Source organism: Strigops habroptila, chromosome 5 (genome assembly GCF_004027225.2).
Source record: "Strigops habroptila isolate Jane chromosome 5, bStrHab1.2.pri, whole genome shotgun sequence".
NCBI classification, from domain to species: domain Eukaryota; kingdom Metazoa; phylum Chordata; class Aves; order Psittaciformes; family Psittacidae; genus Strigops; species Strigops habroptila.
In genome coordinates this window covers 44,435,244-44,461,032 of record NC_044281.2, presented here as the reverse complement: position 1 = coordinate 44,461,032, position 25,789 = coordinate 44,435,244, and the positions used below count along the sequence as shown (strand labels likewise).

General features: G+C 38.5%; 1 protein-coding gene across 15 annotated transcripts in view; it reads left to right on the top strand.

Moving 5' to 3' along the window:
• Positions 1-25,789, top strand: part of MBD5 (methyl-CpG binding domain protein 5) — a 152,088-nt gene that overhangs the window by 24,391 nt on the left and 101,908 nt on the right. The window contains exon 1 of one of the 15 annotated variants that reach the window (XM_030486976.1): positions 12,781-12,910. The exons of 12 other annotated variants lie outside the window; for them this stretch is intronic. The gene's annotated coding sequence lies outside the window, so the exon portion shown is untranslated. Of the gene's footprint in view, positions 1-12,780; positions 12,911-20,382; positions 20,505-24,997; positions 25,776-25,789 lie in introns of those variants that run through there. 2 more of the 15 variants (XM_030486985.1, XM_030486983.1) reach the window with 2 other exon arrangements.

Here is a 25,789-nt window from a genome sequence, read left to right as displayed (position 1 = left end):
AAGGAAAAAAATGTGTTATTTGACAAGTGGCAGCTGAGAAAGATTAAATAACTTGCTGAAGGCAGTGTCAAGAGTTGGGATTGGAAGTCTGTTCCTGCTGTAGTCTCTGAACACTAGATTATGTTATTTCTGTCCTGAATTATAGTCTAATAAAAGAGATATTAGGAAGTACTATGGTAAGTGTATCTTCTTGCTGTTACTAATATCTAATTTAATCTTTGAAGAGCAGGATTTATCACCCATGTCTAGTCACTGTACAATCATCCTTCATTGCTCAGCAATTAAACTCCTGGTTTTTTTTGGGGGGCACGTATGTAACAACTCTTTATAAAAAGATACCAATTAAAAAAGATATTTAAGCAATTGTCATATACCTGTTTCCACTTAGCAGTTAGTTACATTACTGGAGGGATGAATATTGTCTGCATGCAGTGATAAATAAAATACTAAAGAGAGGGGGCAAATGTTCTGAGCTCTCTTAAAACTTTCTGTTGATATTCTAATACCAATAAGCACAGGAAGTATAACCAGGCTACTGTCTTTGTAAGCTATTAGTTAATATTTCATAAACCAGAACTAGAAGATAAAGTAGCAAGAATATGAGCATGTGGCTAGAATAAGCATTTCCTACTTTATTAGCAGTAGCAAGCCTCTGCCTATGCTACAGTCAAGTACGAGATTCATACTCTTTTTATCAGTGATTTGTGTGTACTGGAAAGAGGACGTCATCAGAAGAAAGAAATGGGGACTTGAAGACTAATTTAGTGGGAATTTTGGAACATATTTAGGAGGTAGCAGGGTTATACCCATGTTGTTTTGTGAGTTTGATATGCTCCATTCATAGATGATATGTGAAAACTATCTTGTCAGAGCTGAAAGGACAAACATGAGTTGACCTAGTAAAGATGAGGGTGAATTTTTGTTGCAATACTTTAATGTTGTGTTTTAAGCCCAGCCAGTAACTCATAAGAACAATAAACCTGAACTCAACATCATTTTAAATGAAAATGTTAAGCAAGTACATACACTGTAATTATGCGCCTCACTGTATGCATGAGAGGTACTAATAGCAAAAAATCATAAGGCTGACTTTTGCAGGTCTTTATAATTTCAATGCTACAAATAGAGTAAAGAAGGACAATTCAGGAGACTTTTTTAATGAATATGATCTAAATCTAAGGAAAAGTCTTTCAAAGCAGAATACATTTTGTGTGGTTGTCACTGTGTTGTCTAAATAACATCAGTTAGCAACATAGTTTGAAAAAAATTGCTCTCAGTTAGCAACATAGTTTGAAAAAAATTGCTCTCAAAGTAAGATTGTTTAGCATCTCTAGAAATTAATGCCTTAATGACTACTACTTTTTTGGTGCTTAGGATTCTGAATTAGACTGCTGCTTTTTGGTTTAATATTTCACTGAATATTCACTGAATAAAAGTAAGCTTCTACACAAACAAGTGCAACTCAGTTAAAAAAAAAGAAAATATGACATCCAGAGTCTCAAAATATACGTTGGTTGATACAGATTGTCAAAAAAAAAAAAAAAAAAAAAAGCCAAACCCCCAAAAAACTCAAAAACCCCACAAATGCATGTTTGTTTACTTTTTCAATTGATAGAGAATTGGTAATTTTTTTAATGGACTTTGAGTTTGTCTGACAAGTGAATGGTTGTCATATGAAGGACTTGAATCCCACAGGTTTGTCTGCCTGCCTTTGTGAGCAGTACTAATTGTTACCTTACGGTAGATAATAAAACACATCTGTTCTCTAAAAAGAACAAAAAAAGTTTTCTGCCCTTTCTTTAAGTCTTCAGAGTCAACTCATCCTTTATAAATATATTATTATTTGGGTTTTCTGTAGAGGTGAGTATTATACATGCTTCACTTAGCATGACAATAACTTGAAAAAAAATTAAAATGACGTCTGAATGTACGGTGTCTGCCCCTCACCTAGAAGGCAGTGATCCCTGTTACTTCTCCAGGGCTTTCCTAGGAATAGTGGAGCCTTCAGTTGTCCTTTGGAGAGGTTCTTTCTCTTTGATTCTTCTTGAAAGCCACAGCTGTGTGATCTGTAGCCATGGGGGTGTTTGTCAGGCTGCGAACAGCTTTTGTTTTGGTGTTTTTTTGGTTTTTTTTTTTTTGTCATCCTTTTTGATGTCCTAGTGGGCAAGGGCACACCAGTGGGCATGAGCAGAAAGGGCAGTGGTGCAGTAGGAACGGTGTCTCATGATACTGGAGGCTCAGGGGAGTTTATGTGAGAAATAACAATGCAAATTGCTTCTATAACATTTTATTTTTCCATGTTAGAATCATAGAATTGGAATCGTTTAGGTTGGAAAAGACCTTTAAGGTCATCAAGTCTGACTGTTAATCTGGCACTGCCAAGTCCACCACATCTACACATCTTTTAAATCACTTCATGGGTGGTGACTTCACCACTGCTCTGGGCAGCCTGTTCCAATGCTTGACAACCCTTTGGGTGAAGACATTTTTCCTAATATCCAGTCTAGACCTCCCCTGGTGCTGCTGCAACCCACAAGCTTGACTGGATCTTCCAGAAGGAAGAGCTGTTATTTGAGCTTCAGCCCTTTTCTTCACTGCGTCATTAACAGACATCAGGGGTCTGGGACCACTTTCTCATGTTTGTGTGGCTAATTGAAAAAAGGAGGTGTGTTTGGAGCAGTCTGGCTAAACAAAATTAGTGTGGGAAAAGGTTGTCTGGTTGTTAAAGACGTGTTGAGATGCCAGGGGAGCATATGGTGTGTGGTGAAAGGTCTGGAGTTCAAATGGCTGAGCCGTATTCTCCATGCTGTCACTTACTTCCTATGTGCTGTTGTATTGATCACACTCGTCTGCATCTGTGCTTTAAAAAGTGACTGATGGTAGCCTTGCGTCACTCTTAATATAATGTTAAATTTATTCATGTTGGTAGAGGGCTCAGGATTACAGTAGCTGAAGGCATGAATAAGCTGAAAACAAGTATTCCTGACAAGGTTTATGGTGGTATAATTTTGAAGTTATTTAGTGAAATTTCAGCCATGTAAATTATGTCTGACTCATGCTCACAGTACTCAAAGTCAGCTTTTAAAATACACTCTTCAAAGTTTTCAGTGTTGCATATGCACTGTTGAGGCAAAGAGGAGAACATACAAGTAATAAACAGAAGATTAGCAGGCTCTAAGCATTCTTGGCAGTTGTGTAACTCCAATATAAATTTGCATTCTTTTATTTTGTTTTGCTTTTAAGTGGCCTTTTCATGATATCTTTACTTTTCCCATTTTTAAACGAGGCAAAAATTGACTGCTGTCAAAGCAAAAATGTGCCAAAAATGGTAGAAGCTTATCGCTTCTGAACTTGCATAATGATTTTCTGTCTTATTCTGTGCACATTACAAAAGTTCATCACTGGAAAGACCACAAATGTCACAGTAAAAATTTTGTGTTTGATTATGTAGTTAGAGAAGTCCCAACGCAATTTGTTTGGGGTTTGTTGGGGTTTTTTAAGATTAAAGGAAGACAAGGTTCAATGATACGTGCAGTACCTTGCTTTGAGAAGAACAGTTCAGATTTGTCCTCCAGCTCTGGATAACTTTGCAAATAGTAAGTTGTCTGAATGTTAGCATGCAGTAGTCTCCCTGCACATATGGGAAGAGGAGCAGTAGCCTGGTAGCAGAGACCTATGTAATGGCTATGCTAGGAAGAACTGGAAGAAGGAAGGAGGCATGTCACTACTGTCAGCAAAGGAAACAGGGCATGCCTCGCATCTACTGACAGCTCTGCTTGCTTCCCCAGCAATTCCTGTCCCCTGGAATTGTGTGCTGCTCGGCCCTGTGACAGGTGGCCTCTGAATTTGCTAATTGCAGCCTAGGACAGCATGTGCAAAATGCTTCCTGCCTTCTGTCCTGCTTGTGTGGGAGCCCTTTTGGTGCTATCCTGTCAGAAGCCACAGCAGCAGATGTGTTCAGAAAAGGCAAGAGCTTGCATTTCATTCAGTTCAGTTCCACGTTTTCAGAGGACCATATGGTTTATATAGATGTTTTGTATACAACTTATCTAGCAGATGATTAGAAGTTAAGGATTAAATGCAGAATCAAGCTCTCACTTAAATCTGTAAAGTGATGTTATCAAAAACAATATCAAGCTGTAAAAGTGACTGACCTGCCCAGACATCTGTATTTGGAAATATAGAGGTAAATGTCCATTAGAACGTATTTTAATACTACATTTTAGAAGATTGAGCTCTAGCAAAGCCCTTTGAAGTTGTAACCTCCACATATAAAATGTTAACTTTTCTTTTCAAAATTACCATCGTGTACAAAGAAAAATGATAGTGTTTTGATAATGAGATGCAGAACTGAAAGATGGGTGCAGGTGCATGGTTGCAAGCAGGTAGTGCTTTTTCATGTCCGTTTCCTGCCTGGGCTCCCGTTGCTACTCTGTGTGGTCTTCACTTGGTCTTTGTGCACCAGCCACAGCAGAGATGGCGTTGGATGCTTACAATGTAAGCCGAATCCCAGCCCGAGCAGTTGTGATCCACTTAAAGATGAGAAGGAATCGTTAGCACAGCTGGGATACCAAACTTGGGCTTTCCCAGCGCCCAAACTTGTTTCTTGAATGCAGCACTCAAGACTTTGTCTAAGATGTCTCCATTCTCACAGTGTATTAAAAAAAAAATCAAAACAACAACAACAAAAAGGAAAATATGGGTATACTTGAATATGCTCAACTTCTCTTAAATGAGTTTATATTCAGTCTAGTTCAATTGAAAAAAAAAAAAAAAAGAAACCTTTTTTCTGATGTAAGAAACCAGGCTATTGCAAGTGCAAATATATAATAGAAAATTTTATTCAATTGAGTATATGGCCCAAACAGTTATTTTTGTAGTTTCACTTACTGGTAATGATAAAGCATCATTAAAAACAGCGCTTTTTTTACCCTCTTTTATTTTGAGAACATTCAGCTTTCTGTGTAGTTTTAGTTGGGCAGATATGAAAGGGATGTGGGAATTTAATATGGGAAATTGAAATAGGATCCTATTTACATTGAGTAGCCTCGGAATTGAACAGCCCTCAGAATTTAGAAAGAATATTTGTTTCTTGAATTAAATGATACATGTGTAAGTCAACTTTCCTTAAAAAAAAAAAAAAAAAAACCAACCAAAAAACAAAACCCATCAGTGTCTTCATTTAGGCAGCAACTGTGGAACCAGTACCATGGAATTCCAGTTTAAAGGCATCTCTGTTTCAGGTGTCTGCAATGGACCTCCTCAAGTCTGAAACCATAGCCTGGAAGGGACAAAATAGAAAACACTGTTCACATTTTTTCTATTAACTAAATATCCAACCAGTAGCGTAAAATAAAATAAAAATTAAAGTGAGATAGAAACAAAATAGAACCTGGTGGTATTTAAATGATGGTTTTCATAGTCAGGTTTACCCATTGTAAATGTAGAAATAACGTCAGTATGTGTGATGATGTGGTCACTGGTTGTAGAACACAAGTTGCAGTGATGTATGTTGTTGAGTTTTTGCTTCCTGCTTGTCAAATGTGTAGTCTGCGAGCGTCGTTGGGGAAGGTGATGTTCCACAGCTACAGCAGGCAAGTTGCCCATGGTTAGATGCAGAGACAGAAGCAAAAAAAGGGTAAAGGCAATAGCCTTTCCTTATCCTGCATTGTCTGAAAGCTGTGTTTTCCTTCCAGCTGCTCAATATGCTTGGACAAATTAAAATGAGGCATTTTCCGGAACTCACTGATGATTTAATCAAACCTGTTAAGATATACCTTTATATAATGAGTATCCATCCCAGCTCAGGGCAGAAAGCCCAGTCAGCACTCAGCAGGCCAAGGGAGATTTAGCCTACAGATATCAGCTCAGTTCTCCTGCTTAACTCTGTTAAAAGTAATTAAAACATTCAATAATAAAAGGAAACTCTGTAATTAAAATCATAGGGCTGCATCCAGCCATCCTTCCATTGCCTTGTACAAAACCATGTAAATCTGGGGGCTGGGGGAAATCTTTGGCAGTGGTTGGAATTTTGACCCGTAGTATTATGATGGGATATTTTTAGTTCCATGGGAGCTTCATCCTTTTCTGGATAAAATAAAATAAAATTTGAGCCTTCAGATTGTTAAGTGAAGGCTGTCCTGCTTTACAGAATTCAACGATTTTACTTGTGTTTCAATATTAAAATAAATGGTATATGATGCATCTGTGTAAACGTCATTTTCATTTTTATGGATATGAATCAGTGTTTCTTCTGTGTTTATAATAACTGTGCCCCTAATTTCTCACATATGATGACATGTGAAAAGTGGCAATGTTAAAGAATATTGGAGCAATCTGATAAAAGGTACTTGAGGTATCTAAATATGGTCAGTTTACTGTGTTCGTACATGTTAAAAAAAAAAACCCAAAACCGCAAATCAACCCTTTGACTGCCTTTTGCTGTGTTCAAGACTGATCTTTTGAAAACTAAACAGAATATTATGTTCATGGAATTGAAGGTGTGTTGATACAGAACTGAGAATATCTGAGGCAGCATCCTGAAATCTTGAACAGTTTCTAAGTAGTTTTGGAAAGCAAGGCTGTTTTCCTGCAGAATGGAAATATTAATTTTGCTGATCACAAATTGATTACCAAATTTCAAATATTTACTCAGAAGAAATCTATTTGTTTATTATTTTTTTCATTGACTAAAGAATTCTTGTACAACTACAGCATTTTTAGATTAATTTTTAAATTCTGTATTTTAATAAGCTTTGGAAACAAGATAATTCCCTATATTTCTGCTATTAGGTTATGAATATGCTAATATAGATTAGTATATTCTGACATTTGCAAGTGTGCGAGATTGCGTTTAAATAAAGTACAAGGAGTCACTCCATCTGCATTCTCTATAAACCTGCCTTCTTGGAGTGAAGAGCTCTCTTTATACTTCCCTCCATGTGTAAATGATGCTGAGTGCGAGATTGCTGATAGGAGATCCTTCAGACCTTTTTCTGCAAATAAGGAATAGTTGCTGATTACCCATAGTCTCGGATTTCTTTTCTTTTCTTTTTTTTTTTTTTTTTTTTTGGGGGGGGTTGTGTGTGTGAAAAGTTTCAGGTTTTTCAAATCAACTATTGGCTCTTTGACTACGTAGTTCAAAATATTTCAGATTGCTTTCACTTTGCAGAAATTTATTACAGTACTGAATAATGGGAAACATTGATGAATGAAAACTCTCCAGTCTCCTTGCTTTAGGTGCATACTTTGTTGCTCAGAAATACCTGTTTTCCCTTCATGCAGAACTGCTTCAGATACGCTGTTGTGAAGCTTCCAGCCTTTTTAGCCTATTTGAAGCTATAATTTATTTAAATACTATGAAAGTAACGTTCTGCTGCTCTTGACAGTTTGCAGTGACTGATCTCTCCGTGTGATCTCGAAGTAGCAGAAACTGTAGTTCAAGGTGGAATTACAGTTGCAAGTATTCTTTTGGTATCACCAGAGGGTTTCTTAGTGAAAGGATCTCCAAGTTGCATGGGACGGGTCATCATCATTGCCAGTTGTGCCATCCCATGTGCCATTCTGTGGTCAGCAGCAGATGGTAGAAGGGTTTTATGCATATTTTTTGGTTTCTTCTGATCTAATTTTCATGGCCTAATACTTCAAGGGTTTAATTCCTTTTGAAAAACAACAGTAGTGGAAATGCAACTTTGTCATCTCTTGAAGTTGTCTTAAAAGAAACTTACGGTTCTTCATGTGTGATTTCCCATGGTAGTTTGTCCCTGGAGCTGGTGTTTGGAAATCTTCTTAGGAACCTTTTCTGAAGAACAGTTCTATTTCTAAGGTTTCAGTAGTTTTTAGCAGTTGATGAATGACTGCTCTGTAATTTTGTTTTGGGGAATGTTTTTCCTTTTTCCGGATGTTGTCTTTCCTGCCATGCAACTTCTTGGAGCCTTCTATGAAACTTCTTGTTTCATAGCTGCTTCTCAGTGTAAAGCCCATTTTTAAGATCTCCGATGCGTATAGCATCCACATGTAGTCTCTGAAGCTTTTATGAATGTAATAAATAGTTACTCTACCTAGACTTGTAAGTCATTTGTGCTTCTACTCTACCTAGACTTGTAAGTCATTTGTGCTTCTACTCTACCTAGACTTGTAAGTCATTTGTGCTTCTATGGTCTCAATTCAGTATCACTACTAGATAATCTTTACTGTTGCCTATTTATAACTTTCCTCATTTACCCAATATGCTAGTCTCACTTCATGTTCAAAGCCTTGACATTGAACATACTTACTTTACAATTTTTCAAGACCTTAGTTAAATTTATTACTATTACCTGGTATATCAAAGAATAGGTAAAAAATGTATTTCCATTAATTTGCTTTCTTATTTACAAGTTCAAGCACAAACTTACAATGTACATATTGGCATATTTTAAACAACTCTAAGATGTTATCACTCAAGATACTAATTGATGTATTTATTAGTCCAAATAATTACCCTAAAAGTTGTAACAAATTCTTTGTTTACCATTTTTATGGTTTGTGGACTCCCAATTTATGTTTACACCAGAGCTTACGTTAGTATTTACTGTTTACATTGATTTTAACCTGCCATGAAAATGGAGGTTCTTTTCCCAAATGCAGCAGTAGTTTGTGATTTCTTAAGCAGATTGTCAGATATCCCTAAAAGAGGGGAATCTGGAAGTATTAATTAACTTTCAAATATTACCTGTGGGATCTAAAGTTTGTGTCTGCTTTTTTTGCTTTCCTCTGGGGTGGTCTTCTGCTTGGTTTTTGTTTGTTTGGCGATTTTTTGTTTGTTTTTTGGGGGGTGGGAAGGGTGCGGGGGTAGCTTTCCTAAAGCCTGATGGAGTTTAACTGAGGAAATAGTTCAGATTTTAAAATTTACTAGTCTAACTGCTCAGACTGAGGTGGAAGTTTGTGATTCCATCTCAAGATGAATGAAACTTGGGTAAAGTGATAAAGTAGTAACTATATTGTGCTTTACACACAAATTATTTTGACATGTGAATGTTTTAATTGTGTTGTTTTTACACTTCACATATAATATGTAACTGTGCAATTTTAATTTTAAGTTTCATTATTCTACATCATGTTTGTTTCTCTGGGATTTAGTCAGCCTTACGGGAAGGCTCATTGAACTATGGCTGTAAAATCTTCAGGTGGAGTAGAACCTTCAGTGCTATGACATTCTTGGGCTTCCTGTCTCAACATTTGTTCTGTTTAATCAGGGAGTAGGGGGTAATTCATAAGCTAAGCTTCTGCATATTGAAATTTCAAAAATAGCACACTGTTTCTGAAACATTAACGTTTTTTAGTTTTTATAGAATTTTCTGTTCTTTGTTTATAGCTAGGGTCAAGGCTTGCTTTCATCATCTTTCAATCTCAGTTTGGCAAAGTTTCTGCCAGCTAGTGTGCAGACCTGTAAGTTAGACCTAACTAAGCAATATTGAAGTTACCAGTGAGTTTTATTCTTCTGAACAATATTTGCCAAACACTTTGCCTAGGAGATTAAAGTAGACATGGGAGGGATAATTTGGCTGAAGGTTTTGCAGGCAGACAGGCAGTCATACCGACTTGGTATGTGCTGACCATTCAAGCTTTATCCTTGCAGTGGACCAAGTGTGACAGAGTCTTCTGTTTGTTGTTTTGCAGTTACTTGCTCATACTTCTTGTGAGAACTCAGGACCTGTTTGATGCAAAGTAGCACAAAATTTTGTGGAGGAGAATAAATAGCATATGTACTATGTTGACATGCAAGAGTAATGATAGAACATATTTCTGCTTTTCCACCTGTGGCACACTGTTAAGTGTAGAGAAGATGAAAGTCAGAAGATAGAATCATATTGGACACGAGAACTGAAAGTGCATTAAGCAGAGAGGTTCCTAATGTGAGGAATTACTACCAGACTAAGATGAGGTAGTTGTATTTTTAGTTTATGAGATTGTTATTGATGGAAAATAAGAAAATAAGGGATGATGAGGAGAACTCACATGAATAGAGAGAGTACACAGGTGAATATGAATGTGGTTTAATTTGGGGGATGAGAAGATGAAGAAATTTCAGGAGCCTCAACAACTGTGGTCAGTTTGGGGCTGCAGTGGCAGAAAAGCAAAGCTTAAAGAAGAGGGAGAAGCCTGGGGAGGAAAAAAAATTTAAAAAATTAAATTAATAAGGCTGCTTCTTTTAAATATAAACAAAAATCTCAGTCTCATGTTGTTGGCCCTTTTGTCTGAGCTGAGATCTGTGTGGGAGGGGAAGAGGCAGCAGCTGGCGTTTCTGCTTGTTCCCCTGTGGTTGTCCTTTGGCCTGAAGAGGTTTGTTAACTCTCTTCAGGAGAGCCGTACAGGGTCAGGTCTGTGGCCTATCTGTAGCCCTCTCTGTATCCCACTGTGACAATGGATGATGCTCGGGCTTAGCAAAAGTGAATGTAGAGAGGTATACTTCATTGATTATCAGAACCTCAGATACCGTCAGGCAAATAGAAATGAAGCTTGGACTCTCACCATGTGTCTTTAATAATGCATCTGTAGTCCATAACTACTGTTTCCTTTTTGAAGGCATTTAGACTTCTGTCCACAACCTCCTATGGCAGCATTAGGGATGCTCTGATCACTCAGTACAGTGTTTATAAGAGCAGAGGAACATCTTCCTCTTTATATTCCTGAGATCACATAGGAAGTTTTCAGTATACGGACAAGTGTATCGGAAATCTCTCCATACAGGAGGCAAGGTCTGGGAGGCGCTGTGCTTGTGGCCGCTCCTTGCTTCTTTTGCCTCCCACTGTCATGTATATCCCTGCTTGAGATCCTGCTAGAGCAACCGTGCACTCTGGGAAGTCAATATCTTTGAGACATAATACCTGATGGGAAGCAGCTGGGAAGAAGCTGGAGAGAAGCATTCAAGGAACATGGAGCAGGTTCAGTATGTGCTAGTGATGTAGAAGGAGGCAGATGAGATCACCCAGGGAGACAAATGAGGGATTTGCATCTTGGAGCTATTTTAGACTTTTTATTCCATGGGGAATTCTCATTCAGCTAAGAATGGTGCCATTCTGGTGAAGTATTTCAATGAAGCTTTGTGATAGAATTTTGTATTAGAAACTGTAGTTAAACTGTAGAATATAAAAAAATACTACAGAGATTATCCATCTCATCAAGTCTTTTAAAAATGAAGGAGGGTTAGTACGGCAGAAAGGGGAACTGTCAAGGTAGCATGAAGTTAACACAGGAGTTCAAGGACAGCTTTAACACTGATTTTAAGTATTTATATTAATGACTTTGAAAAGGTGGTCCTGACAAAGGCATCACTACAGGGCAGGAACAAATAGGGCATGAGAGCTAGCTGCCGGTGTGTCCCTACTGCTTCCTTTTGCATTAGTACTAACATTTGTATAACCAGAAAATGAGTAGAAGCTCATCTCTTGCCCCGCTCCCACAAAGTGGGTTTCGGTCAGATCGGGTGCTCAGCCTGGCTTGCAGTGGTTCATTGCAGGGACATACTGGGAATGAATGAGGGGGTGTGTGGAAGAGTAAAACTGCCCTTTTCAGAAGTGGCATAGACTTACATCAAATGAACTAAGGGACTCTGGAAGCATTGTCTAAACTTCAAGATAAAATAGCTGGATTTTGAATGGCAGTTCATTCAAAGGTGTTCAAATGAGGCTGTGTCGGGCCAGATGCCCTTTAAAAGGGAGAGAGGAGCCCAAACCAGGTCTGGTGCCCAGCTGTATGGTGATGGCTAAGGCCAGCTAAGTACGATACCTTGCAAGAGCCTTGTGATACAGAGGCACTCAACAGTGGTAGTGGCAGGATCATGTGCTTGTGGTGAGTTGTGGGTACAGGGTGAGTAGAGATAGAGAGAAAAAGATACAGTCTGCTGTAAAATAGCTGAGATTTAGGAACACGTGTAGTCCTGTGGGTTTTGTTTGGGTTTTTTTTCCCTCCCTAATAAGGAAGCAACTTCACCTTCTAAGCACATCAAAGCCAAAGATTATGATGGTGATTAAATTATAACATTCTTTACAGTAAGTGGTAGAAGACTTAAGAAATCCATAGCATCTGTACCTTTTGCTAGCAACAGTAGTGACTCAACAACAAACTGACATTCTAACCTCAGCTGCCTAAAAGGACCCAACTTAGAAAAATATTTCCTTATGTTTCAAAAGAAAAAAGAAAAATTTGCTGAGGTATTGAGATTTGTTGGCAGTATCTCTTGCTTTTACAGTACCCAGAATTCAGAATATCTCAGACCTTGACAGCCAAGAAATGAGAAGTTATGGTACAAGAAAATCCAGGTTTAAATCTTCCCCTGCTGAGCTGGCAGTAGCAACTGAAAATTATTTGCATGCTAAGGTGTAGTTACACTGAATAGTGGAAGGAGCAGTTGAAATAGCTAAATGGAGCTGTTGATTGGATTTAAGGAGATTTATTAAACCTTCCCTGTTCACCTCATGTACAGTGTTTCTCTGTGTTTATGCTTCATAAATGGGGCCCTTTTTATGTCTGCAAGATGAGTAGGAGATAGACTTGTGGATTTACTGGTATTCAGTCAAAGTACAAAGTTGATTGTCATCCAGGGAGGGGGAATTATAAAAGTGCATTTCTGCCTGGTTGGAGGGTATGGAGAAAGCAGAGGGAGACTCGTCGTGAGGTGCACAGTAAGAGGTAATGGACACAAGTTGGAAAAAAGGAGATTCCAGTTATATGTAAAGAAAATTAAATCCCTGTGAAGGTGGTTGGTCACTGGAAGGTTTGCAAAATCTATATCTTCAGAGGAATGTGAAACTTGGTCTATCAGTGGCCTGAGGATCCTGACCTATATGGACCCCCTTAGAGCAAGAGGTTGGACTGGAGACATCCAGAGGTCCTTTACAGCTGGTGTGTCCTGTGATTGTAACCTATAGTAAGCATAGGTTTTCTGTGGAATAAGTGAAACATGAGGTTATAGGCCAGGTGTATTGCTCTAGGTCAACATACATTTAGTATGGGTAACTCTGGCTTGTGACTGTGATGACTCCACCTCTGTTCTGCAGTGCTCCAGATGCCTGTATATCTCTGTAGTAACCTTCTTGTGCTCTGCTTATGAGAAGCTACCTCCAAAAGCAGCTCATTCCTATTGCCATGTTGTTATGGCCTGCCTTTTGCCCACACAAGTGTTGGTATAATGAATTATATCAAGACGTGAGTTTGAATTATAATCAGTATAGCAAGAAAACAGGTTAGTTTTAAGGATCAGATCCTGGTGCATTTATGCTAGGGGAAAGGAGAAGTATAGGGCAGAAAAAGCAAGACTGCTTCCTTTGGCAGTTGCATGTGAAAATGCAGAAATCTGGTATCAATTTCTGATAGATAATGCAGTTACATTTCCTCTGTGCTAATTATTTTCTGTTGGGTTTATTGCTGTAATGGTGTTTTCAAATGGCTGGCATTATCTGTGAACATACAGACATTTATCTAGGTTGTATATATCTTTCATATAAACCTATATCATTGTATATTTGCTTTGCACAGCAAAAACATTAAAAATGTCTCTTGAGGGTTTTGGGTTTTGATTTGATTATATATTTTTGTGTATATTTTCACATTTGCATGTATTTGCTGTACATAGGTTACTAAAATCAGAGGATTTCAGGAAATACCTGGTTTCTTAGAGTTGTAGTACTAAAGGCTCATACATCATGGCGTATAAGAGCTAGAGAACAAATATCAAATTTTAGGACCTCAGTGCAATCTACTGTAAAGAATGTAACTGGTTGTGTGACTTACATCTGTGTCAGTGTGGACACTCAGTCCAGCCAGATGATTTAGTATTCCTACCTATGGGCTAAAATGGTGGCTTGCCTTATTTATCAGAGACACCTGAATGTTCCTTTGTCTGGTCCCTTAAGGAAGTAAAGTTACAGAAAGACTAAGAAAAGAGAACAGGCAAGACAAGACTTAACAGCCTACGTATATCTAAAATTGTAAACAACTAAAGATAAAAAGGAAATATTCAGGCTGCGTAGGGGCTTATAGCTAGAAATAAAGCGGTGAAATGAAGAAAGAGGAGATTAAGGCTAAATGTCATGAAAGAGTGTGCTGCAACAGTAGTGGTTTTTTAGATGACTCTTCCAAAGAAAGCAAAGAAAAAGCAGTTTCAGGACAAAGGCCCCTTTTTTGCTTTTTCTTTTTTTCCTGTTTCTTTCCTTCAGCTTAACCACTCAATGTAAAATAATCTCATATGGGTATATAAAAGAATGTATTAAATTTTTGAGGCATGAATGTGAATCTCTGCATCCTTGGGAGCTGCTGTGGTGATGCCCGAATGCTGCACAGCTTTACAGAGCCAAAGGCACAGTCTTTGCTGTCAGGATCTCGCAGTACAAGGTTCTGATCTTGTGCATGAGTTGATGGTAGTAGGTTTGTGGATGGTACGCACTTCACTGACTTCAGATTAGATACTAAATTCAAGATTGGGTTAGAAGGGACCTTAAATATCATCCATCTCCAACCTCCTGCAGTGGGTGGGGACACCTTCCACTAGACCAGGTTGCTCAAAGCCCTGTCCAGCCTGGCCTTGAACACTGCCAGGGATGGGGCAGCCACAGCTTCTCTGGGCAACCTGTGCCAGTGCCTCACCACCCTCACGGGGAAGAACTTCCTAATATCTAATCAAAATCTCCCCTCTGTCAGTTTAAAGCCAATTCCCCCCGTCTTATCCCTACATGTCCTTGTAAAAAGTCCCTCTCCAGGACCTAGATGACAGTTCTACTAGCAATTTGTACTATTTAATTTAAGATTAGAATCATTCTAAAAGAGCAATAAGGCAGTATATATTTTGGGACTCTTAGCTGCCAATGGGAGGTAAAGAAATAACAAGCCAAAATCCTGAATTTAAACTTTTTAATGGGTAAAATAGATGACACATTGTGACAATATAATTATTTTGACATGGATACTCTTAGCTAAGCTTTTGAAACCTTTTGATGTCTTTCCCTAAAAAAACCTTCTAGTATTATCTCCAGTTCATAAAATTTTTTACGATTTTTGCTTTGGTGGTTTAAACTGGTGTTAGCTACACTGCCATGGATACTTGGCAGTTTTCTGTAGTAGCCAAGGTGGTTTGAGATTTTTCTGCCCACTTCCTCTCAGCCATTCATTCTTTCTCCACATGAAGGTTTTCACCCCTTTTTTATTTGCAGCAGTCCAAGTGCTTGTGGTGGTGTGTCTGTGGGCTAATGAAATGGTGCAGATAAAACATTTTTTGGTGTGTTTTTATTGGGGAGGTGGTTAGCTGGATTCTGCAAAATTTCCTCCAGTAGGTGCAATTTTTGTTTCTTCAGGGGTTTTAGTTGTTTGTTGTTTGGTGTAAGCCCATATCATTTCAATGCTGTGGTTTTCAGTGTGGCTCTGCACATACTTGCTTCAGCTTGTTGAGGTGGTTGAAGCACGGTAAGGGCCAGGTGGGAAACAGTAAGCTGAGGTCCAAGCAGCGATGCTGTACCAGGCTTGGTCCTAGAGAAGATAGACATGCAAAAGTGGATTTTTCTTTTTCCCAGATACAGATTTCCAGTCTCTTGCATATCCCAAATAACCATTAGAAACTGATTAAGAGATCTGTTAAAACATGCAGTGCTTCTAAGAAACTACGAAGTACTGTTGGTGAAAATGAAAGTAATTTTTGAAATTGTTTGCAATTATATTGAGCTATTGACATCACCTTATTCTCATTTTCAATAATATAACAGTAAGCTTGGATATTTTTCCTTTACTTTCTGCTCTTTTCTGAATTTGAGCAGCGTTCCAGCTAAACTCTGAAATCTGACAGTCATCACTTCCAGCCTGGTAATGAAGTGTCGCCTGGGTGAAACTGGAGACAACCCTGACTCCAGAGCTCTTGGGTATTTGCTTCATATTTAAAGAAGAGAGGTTATGTGATATTTTGTCCAATGTAACAAAAATAGTTAAATCTCTCCTTAAGATATAAAAAGCAACTTTTCCTTGAGCTCAACTGTCTCCTTGCTGCCCCAAGAGGGTCTTATTTAAATGCAGACACTCCATCTTTCCCTTTCTTAGAGAGCAACCTGTCTTACCAATTACTTCCATAAAACAGCATTTACTATGAATACCATTTCTGCTGTTAGACTGTGAAGAGACGAACTGCATACCTGATACGTCTGGATACTAAGGAAGTTAAGCACCACAATCCTCTTAATTCCTCCTGATGACTGTGAAACAGGGATGTGATGATTATGGTTCTCCTGGGAGATGTCTTAAAAAATTAACAAGGTCATTTTCTTAAGAAAAATTTCCAAACCTCATTTCAACCAAGAAGGAAGGGAATACTGCTTCTGTCTGCTTCTGACTTAGTTGTCCATGCGCTGGTTGTGGAGATGTCATCCTGTGATAGTGGTGTTGCTGACGCAGAGAGGTGCCTCTCAAATCCTTGGGAGGAATAAGGCTGTTTCCCTGAAAGCTTTTCTTTTTAGTAAAGGTAAGATAGAAAGAGTAGTGATGGAGGCAAAACTGAAAAGACAGAAATATCAGAAAGGATGGTAGGTTAAAGCCAGAATTTCTAAAGGTTCATTAGATGCATCTTCAGAGCTGGAACTGCCATTCAGAAGAAGTTGCCTACATTACCAAGTCCTTGAGTAGCAGGTGATCTTTTCTCTGCTGAAGAGTAAAAAGCACCGAGTTCTTCATTGAATGCGTCTTAAACAGGGACGTCGGGCAGTGTGAGTTGGGTTGGCCTCACGCTCTGGGAAGGATGGGTAGCCTGGAGAAAGTTGGTATCACTGGAAGGTTTGATACAGGAGTTGAGAGCCATACAGAAATGAGTGCTCCGTCCCTGATGCCTAAGTCCACTTTGTTAATAGTGCAAAATTACAATTGAACTAAGCTGATTAAATGGCACAGTAGATTTGTTGCACAGAAACGGTGGTGTTAATCTGGCAGGCAAATATATTGGAGGGGAAATGAGGTAGAAAAAATCATAAAGTCCATCCAGAATTATGTTTTTCATTGCTTAAAAAAATAATAAAAGCAAAAACCTACTAAGGCTTTTCTTAACATGTCTAGAAAGTCTGGTTTTCAGGAAGGCAGCATAGTGAACTGCAGGGAAAATAGAATTTTAGCTTTTATTTAACCAAGGAAGGAAGGAATAAAAGAATATAGGCATAACTTCACATAAATTTGCTATTAAAAACAACCCAAAACATTCTTACATTTGAGGAGTTTCTGAATTTCTTGGAGTGATTTGCAGGTTCCACAGGACCGATCTATATATACTGCATGCATAGCTGAAAAGGGAGGTAAATTCCATTCTGTTTGTAATACCATCATCTCACAAGGTATTTTTTATTAAATTAGACTTGCGTAACTAAATTGCTCCTTATGCCTTTTTGTGGATGCTCCTAAATCATCAGCTAAATAGCAGCTGATCTAAGTTTGGCAAAAGGAAGAAATGAAGTTTTGGAAGATTATATTAATTGTTCCCAATAGTCATCAATCAGAATTTGATACTTGTATGTGGTCTTGTTTTAAAAGCATTGTAATTATGGCAGTGCTACAAATCTTATGTTAATGGAGGAGAAGGGAAAAAAAAAAAAATAAATACGACCCATACTTTGAGCTTAAACATTCTGTGGATGTTACTTGTAGAATGAGTACTGTCTCCCTTAATTAAGGAAAACAGCAGGATTAAAAAGATTGCTTTTCCAACTTTTTGCTAGTATCATCAGAAGCGGAAGCGAAGCATAGACTAGCTTACCTGACTAATTAGCAACTTGTTTTCTTTTGCTGCCTCCTGTTTATGCTTTTGATAACTTTGTCTTTAGAAAAATCTTTCCTGTGTTCTAGGGGTCTTTTTCAAAGCAACACTCGGACAATGAGACATGTTGGTATTGAGGGCATGTCCCCAGCTTTCATCTGCTTTTCCTTACCTTTCATGTTTGTTTTTTCCCATTGTCAGAACCTGCAGTGCCTCCTCTTTGGTATCCCTAGCAGCAGCTGGTTGTGTATTCGTTTCAGGATGTGGGTGGCCATTCTGTCCTGCTCTTTTCCAGACATCAGGATGAAGGGAAAGCAGTTAGAATAATAGGTAGATCTGAATGTAATGCCTGAAAAAATGGGTGTCAGGTTTAGGTATTCAGATACGTGCATTAAAAACTTTTTAATCTTACATAAAATGTTTTCCTAGATTTGTGTTTGATGGTGGACATGCACTGCTAACACAAAGAAATATTCCTCTGTTAGATCTTGTGGGATTTAGGGACATTTGTGAATTAATTTGTTTATAGAATTCCGTCAAAAGAGAAATCCTGTGTAAAACTACGAATGTTAAAATTACAGACATTGCTGCTTGTTCTGGGAAATTATAGGCAGTTATTAGCAGTTGAATATTGAAATTAAAATGCAGAAAAGACCACTGAAACCTACTAGCTATGATTCCAGGTTTTGAGAGGAATGCTTTTCCTAGACCTTCTTTCTGGTTCCTTTCCTTGAAGAAAAATAAGATTTTTAAAAATTCATAGAAATATCCATATGATTTTACTTGCAATTTTACCAAGACTTGCTGCTTAAACATTAACAGAAGTTGAATAAATTATAATGACCAGGAGAGCATGGACTAGTGCAGGCACAGAGGAAGCCCCCAGCCGTGGTGGTACCCATAACAAGGCAGAACAGCTCGCTCTTTCATACTGCTATGAATGCATCTATTACACTTGGAAAGCCAGCGGTTCCATAGGAGTTTTCATTTTCAAGTCTTCTACCTAAAATGTTTTTTGAGGCTTTAACACTACCCTGTTACAAATCCCCTGCAACATGTCGAGAGCTCTGGACACATGCAGACATCCCTCCTCTGGTGCAGCAGCTTTTGTCTCCAAATGCTTCTTCCTGTCATGTTTGTGGGGTTCTGTTAGTGTTTGGATTTTGGGGTGGGGCTTTTTTTCCTGTCAGGTGGGAAAGTCATCTGGCACAACAGGATATTGAACTTCTGTGAGAGTCTGGTCGGAGGCAGAGAAGGGCTGTTGCTCTACTGAATGCCATGTATAGCTGGTGCTGTCGGACACCTGGCTAAGCCAGTACCTATTATCAAGGTCTGGCTCTGCTGAACTGATAATGGGGGCTCTAGTGATGTCCCTGTTTCCTTCTTTTTCTGGTACCAGTTTTCTTCTGCCTACTGATATTTGAAACGCACTATAAAACTATGTGGTTTGTGCTGAATAATTATGCTTCAGCTAAATGAATGGAAGAATACTGTTGAATGGAATCTGTCACAAGATCAGCCAATTAATAGTTTTTCTGTTGCATTTGATTGCCTTTTCTTTAAAGAAGACAGAAAATAAAACAAGGGACATATCTGGGGAGATGCATTTTTTTCTGTTGCTGCATAATCATCACAAATTCATGCGTTCTTAAATTTACAGCATTTGGTGCTTCTAAATGGTTCTAATTTAATTTTTGAGAAGAATAATATTTCTTCAAACAATTGAGGCTCAGCGCTGCCATTTTTTCCATTTAAAAAATGTCTCTGAAGAGATGTCAGTGTTTTATCTGCTGTGTAGTGTCCTCTTTTCAGTTTTGATAGAGTGTCATGATTTCTGGTATTCAGTGTTTGAAAGCACAAGAACACTAACTATTTTATAATAGTAAGTGTCAGTACACAGTTTTTCTCAAAATCAACCAAAAATAGAACTTTAGTCCAACTTATAACACCTTTGCAGGTTTTAAACGCAAGTACTAATAGAAAACAGTCATTCAGAAACTAAAGGTTTGTATCTACAGTTCTATAATGCAGCTCTTTCAGTCTTTAGTTCTATGTTTAGAAAAATTACTACCATGACATCAGTTCTCTACAGTTTTGTTATAGACATAGACTGCCCTGCAGCTACAAAATGCTGTTAGGGTAATAGCAACTGCTGCAAATTGGAGGTGCATACGTTTGGAGCAATCTGAACAGCAGAGGAAGAACATTGAGGTATAGAACACCATGATGCTTGGACAGTTACATAAACATTTTTCCGTTTTCATTCTTCAGTACAATAGGTAGTAATCCTAATCCTTTCATTCATTTTTCCTTATTTACAAATCTTCACATTTTCAAAAGAATTTCAGCTATCTTTGCAGTATTGTAGCCACAAGATTACAGTTGGCAGAAATTTTGTATTTTGTTTCCAGCTGTGTCGCCAATGTACCAAGGGCTTGAGGAGGTCACTAAAAATCACTGTGCCACAGTTTTCTGTTAGTAAGGTAAGAACTCCATCATCTTGGGAAATGAGTTACATCCAGGAGTATATTTTTAGATACATAAGATGTTTGGATGAATGGCAGTATAGATGTAAAGTGTTTCCTTTTGTGTACGGAAATTTTAAAAAAGTCAAAATTTTTTTTTTTTTTTTTGGAGAGAGATTGTTCAAATCTGATGATGTGTCATCTTTGTAAGGAGACATTTATGTGGCTGGTCATTTAGTAGCTATTTTAATTAGTCAGAATTCAAAAGAGTACTTGGGTGAAATGTGAGTAAATCTCATTACTCTCACAGCAGTTGCTTAACTACAAAGGAAGTATATATTTAGTAAACCCTACTCATGTCTATGACTTAGTTTGCTGTGGATAATAATTGTCTTAGGTCAGCACTGAGCATACATTTCCCCACTTTTCCCCTGTTTAACTTACATGAATGAAGGATTCTTCCCATTTCTCATCTTAAATTTTTGGGTTGCTCATAGCAAGGCAAGGCTTTTCCCGTTGGTGTCTATAGTAACTCATGGTTCCCACTTTCTTAGCTTTGGTATGCTCGCAGTCTTCCTCCTGTTCCCATGGAAGGTCTCAGAGCTTCCTGGTTTGTTGTTCCTCTCTGAAAAACTAAGACTTCAGACCCTATGTTCTTCATCTTCCTCTGGCTAGGGATGGTATAGATACTGGTTGGGCAGCCTGACTCAAAGAGCAGATGAGATGTGAAATAAATTGATGCAAAAGCTTCTACGTACTCAGTTGAATGAGTCATGATTTCTGTACTCATGTAAAATGCTCTAGCTTTAGGAGCAAGCTCTGCTATTAAGGTAGTATTGAGTACATGAGACTAGGAAAGAAAAGTCTAGCTGTCGTGTTCACATGTTGGTGAATGATGTGGCAGAATGCATGGCAGGGACTGAGGTGAGGGAAGCTCTACTGCCTCAGTGGTTGGGTTGATAAGGGGGCTGGGGGAGTGGTTCTCTTTGCTTGTTCCACCCCTTATGTAGTTTATAGCTCAAATATAGCTTTAGTTAGCTAGGTTGTACAGCTTGAAGTCCTGTGATGCTCCCAGAGATAGAATCATAGAAAGGTTTGGGTTAGAGGGGACCTTAAAGACCATTTAATTCCAGACCCCCTGCCCCAGGCAGGGACACCTTCCACTAGACCAGGTTGCTCAAAGCCCTGTCCAACCTGGCCTTGAACACTGCCAGATGGTTGCATGTTACACAATCTCCATGGAGAATTTTGCTTTAGCTAATTGTAGAAGTTACGCTGTTCAGTTTTAAAGACAGATTAGCTGCTAAAAAAAGTGTTTAGAAGTAACGAGAAGAGAAGGAAATGTAGATACTCATGTTTGAAAGAGAAATGAGATTTCTTTATAATGTCCTTTGTGTCTCATTGAGGGCTGGTTTTTGTTTTTTGTGTTTTGAGGGTTTTTTTCTTCCAGAAATATTGTTTTGTTACTCAGAACTTTTAATAGTACTGGGATTTTGTCTGTATTAAAAAATAAAGTAAGGGAGGTTTTGTTAGCAATGAGGGCCCAAGTGCTGCTGGACAAAACTGGAGATCCGCAAAGACTTGCCTTCACCAGTGCACTGGTGATAAAATTAGTGAGGCTTTTGTATGTTTAGTTAAAATGTCATCTTTTTTGTTTCCTAATTCTAATTAGAAAGTTCAGTTACGTTGGTGTTCATAAAATGATAAATAAGAGTTAAAAGCAGGATGAAATTCTTAGAACAATACAGGAGCAGAGTCAGGTGTCGTGCAATCTCATTAGTTCTTGATTGCTTGTCTCTGACGAAAACAAGACAGACCTGGTTTATTTATTTCTCGCTTAAAACTATTAATTAAAAAAAATATCGTGGTTGTCTTTTCTGCATTATTGTGGAACAAGAAAAGAAAGTGCATGTTTTCCTCCTGTTTTTTTTTTCCAGTAGTAGCCTTTGCAACCATATTGAATCATCTCATGGATTCTAAAATCAGAGGAGAATGTAACCTTGTTAAGGATCACAGTGTGTTTTGTGCAGTGCTTATTCCTGTTGCATTCTTTCTCTTCCACCACGCACATCAGGTGTGAAAAATAAAAAGCTGGAAAACAAAGATCCCTTCAGTGTTTTTCAAATCTACTAGCCCTTTACATTTGCCACTAAAAAACAAGTTTAGAAAAGACTTTGTTACCCTTCTGTAGCTTTATGCAGATATTTCTGTGCACAAAGTTTTCTGTGTACATTTGTTTTAGTGTGAAATAATCATTATAGGACTGTAAGTTTGTTGGTTTGGGTTTTTCTCTCACAACTAAGAAACATACCTCCCAAAGGCAAATGACTGATGGAGATTGCAAAGGCTTTGTAGTATTTCTGTGGCAGTGCCCTTTATATATTCCCTTATCTAAAAGAAAATGGTCTGAGATTCTGCAGCTGTCCAAGCTAATGGGTTTCTTTTAATACCTCAACATCTTTATGAAGCTCGGGCATGGTTATTTTTCACCCGTGTGATTTAAAGTAGCACATATAACTTCATCGAAGTTACTTTTGATTTATGCTTGTGTAGAAGTTGGTTCTGTCGGGAAGCTAATTTGCTGAAACTAACGCAAATATTTAATTCCTGGGGTTAGAGTGTCTTCTGTTTGCATTTGTGATATTCTAATTAAAAGCAAACCCCCAATGTGGGGTGGGTGCGGACAGTTAGCACGACCCATGGAGCAGCCAGGTTTCACCATCAAAGCTCTGGACCAGCCCAGAGATTCACGTAAAGAAATCCGGTTGTGGGGTCAGGGTGGAGTGTGCTGTATCATTTTCTGCATTTGAGTTATTTTTGTAAAATGTTTGTGCTATCGTGTCAATAATAGTGGAAAATCTACCTTATCCCAAATAATGCAGAAATAGAACAAAAGAGCTATTTACGGTAGGGACAAATGGAAAGCTATTGACGTTAGAAAAACATATTGATGTTTTTACATAGCTATGCAATACAATATTTAGGTTAAACATAAACCTGATGGGTTTAAGACTTAGTAGCAAACATGAGTAAAAAGATAGCATCTAAACCACAATTTTTCCCCAATGATTTTTGAGCATTTACATTGAATGATTATTGTCATGTGTTCAGACAGCTTAGCTTCTTCAAAGTTGCTGTTCAGGAATAAACTAATGAGAAGATATTTGGGATTTAAAAAGTTTCATATCTTAGAATATACTAAATGTTGAGTTGTATCTAAATAAATGTCCCTAGTCCAGGAAGAAAATACAAAAAAAAAAAAATCAAAACAGAATCTTACATTTGAGCAGAGACATATGTTTTGTGGGTTGGCACCAGACTAAGATGCAGAATCTTGTAGAACCAACTCTTCATACTCCAGGATATTTAGAGGAAAAACATTCAAAACAAGGTGCTAGAGATTTTTCTTTTTTTTTTTCTTTTTTAAAGATATAATAATAAAAGAAAAAACAAAATTAAAAGAAGAAAAGAGAGCATCTGATATGCTGTACAAAGGAATTCCAGCCCCAGCCAGTAAGTCGGCTTCATTGGGGCCTGACTTAAATGCCGCCATGAATTATTCATAGCATGGGGGATAAACAAGAGGAGTTAGAGATCTGCACACACCTGCAGGGCTACGATCTTATTGGCATCACAAAGACGTGGAGGGATGGCTCCTATGACTGGAGTGTTCGAATGGAAGGATACAGGCTCTTCAGGAAGGACAGGCAGGGGAGACGATGAGGGGGTGTTGCCCTCTATGTCACTGATGAGCTGGAGTGCATGGAGCTGTGCCTGGGGATGGATGAAGAGCTGACCAAGAGCTTAAGGGATTCATGCTTTTGCTAGAATAATCTTAAAGCGTAGTATTTTTTTCCTCTTTATTGTTAAATCCTACTGTCATTCTAGTTCAGTGATAGGCTTGAGAGCTGGGCCTGCACATGCACTGGGTCAGTCCCAACCGCAGATACAGGCTGGGTGCAGAATGCACTGAGAACAGCCCTGAAGAAAAGTACTTGGAGATGCTGGTTGTCAAGAAACTCAATGTGACCCGGCAGTGTGCGCTTGCAGCCCAGAAAACCAGCCATGCCCTGGGCTGCATCACCAGCAGAATGACCTGCAGGTCGAGGGACAGGATTCTCCATCTCAACTCTGCTCTCTTGAGACTCCCCTTACAGTACTACATCCAGCTCTGAGGTCCTCAGCATAAGAAGGACATGGACCTGTTGGAACAAGTCCAGAGGATGCCACAAAGATGCTCCAAGAGCTGGCCCATCTCTCCTATGGAAGACAGGCTGAGAGCTGGGTTTGTTCAGCCCAGAGAAGACTGGGGAAACCTTAGAGCAGCTTCCAGTACCTAAAGGGGCCAAAAAGAAACATGGAGAAGGGCTTTTTACAAAGGGAGGTAGGGATAGGACAAGGGTGAATGGCTTTAAACTGGCAGAGGGGAGATTTAGATTAGATCTCAGGAAGAAGTTCTTTACTGCGAGAGTGTTGAGGTGCTGGCACAGGTTGCCCAGAGAAGCTGTGGCTGCCCCATCCCTGGCAGTGTTGAAGGCCAGGTTGGACGGGGCTTTGAGCAACCTGGTCTTGTGGAAGGTGTCCCTGCCCATGGCAAGAGCGTTTGAACTAGATGATCTTTAACGGTCCCTTCCAACCCAAACAATTTTGTGACTCTTATGATTATAGGCTATCTTAAAGACAGAAAATGTCTGGGGTATACTGTCCCTTTAGTACTGTGTAACTGTGTCCTTTTTTTTTTTTTTTGTGGCAGTTTCAAATGACATACAGAAAAATATTGTCGATAAGATAATGTGGTATTAAAAAGAAAACGTTTTAATTTCATTTGTAAATTCACAGTAATTGAAGATGAGATCATAGTGACTCCTTCTGGCTGTTAGAATGATGATCATAGAATCGCATGAAGAAAAAAAACAAAACACTTGGGTGTCATTCAGCAAAATTGGACAGGCCCCAGAGATTTAGAAGGTTTCCCTGAAACACACAGGAAACTTTCTCCCACTGATGCGAGGCTCAAACTCCTCAGAGAAGGCTTAAAGGTTTTGAGATCAATATTAATGATACCTTTACGATTATTGCAGTTGTAATGTGTGAGAGAAACATGATGACATTTTATCAGAAATAACATCCTCAATGGGAACAGAGTTTAAATATCTGGATTTTGGTTGTGTGGTTCAGTGCCAGCAAAGAAAGAAAATATCATCTATTGACACAAAAGGAAAAGTGAGAAGGATTGACTTGTCACGCAAAAAAGAAAAATTTCTTCAATGGCACTTAAAAAAATCTGGGGAGATTTGGGTATGAATCAACTTCTTAACAAAATGGAATGCTAAGTTTGAAGGGCAATTGATAGCTTCAACACTGTACTCCACCCGCGAAGTCACTTTTAGGGAAAACAAGTCACAGACTCTAAACCATTTTGAGGAATAAGTGTTTAAAATGGCATGATGAAAAGTTGCATTTCTTTTCCTGTGGTTGATCCTTCTTATGTGTTTGCCCTTCTTTGGGCTCCAGTTCTTGGAGCATCTTAAATTTGAAGATCTCCCTGTCAGCAGGTGTGCTTTCTGGT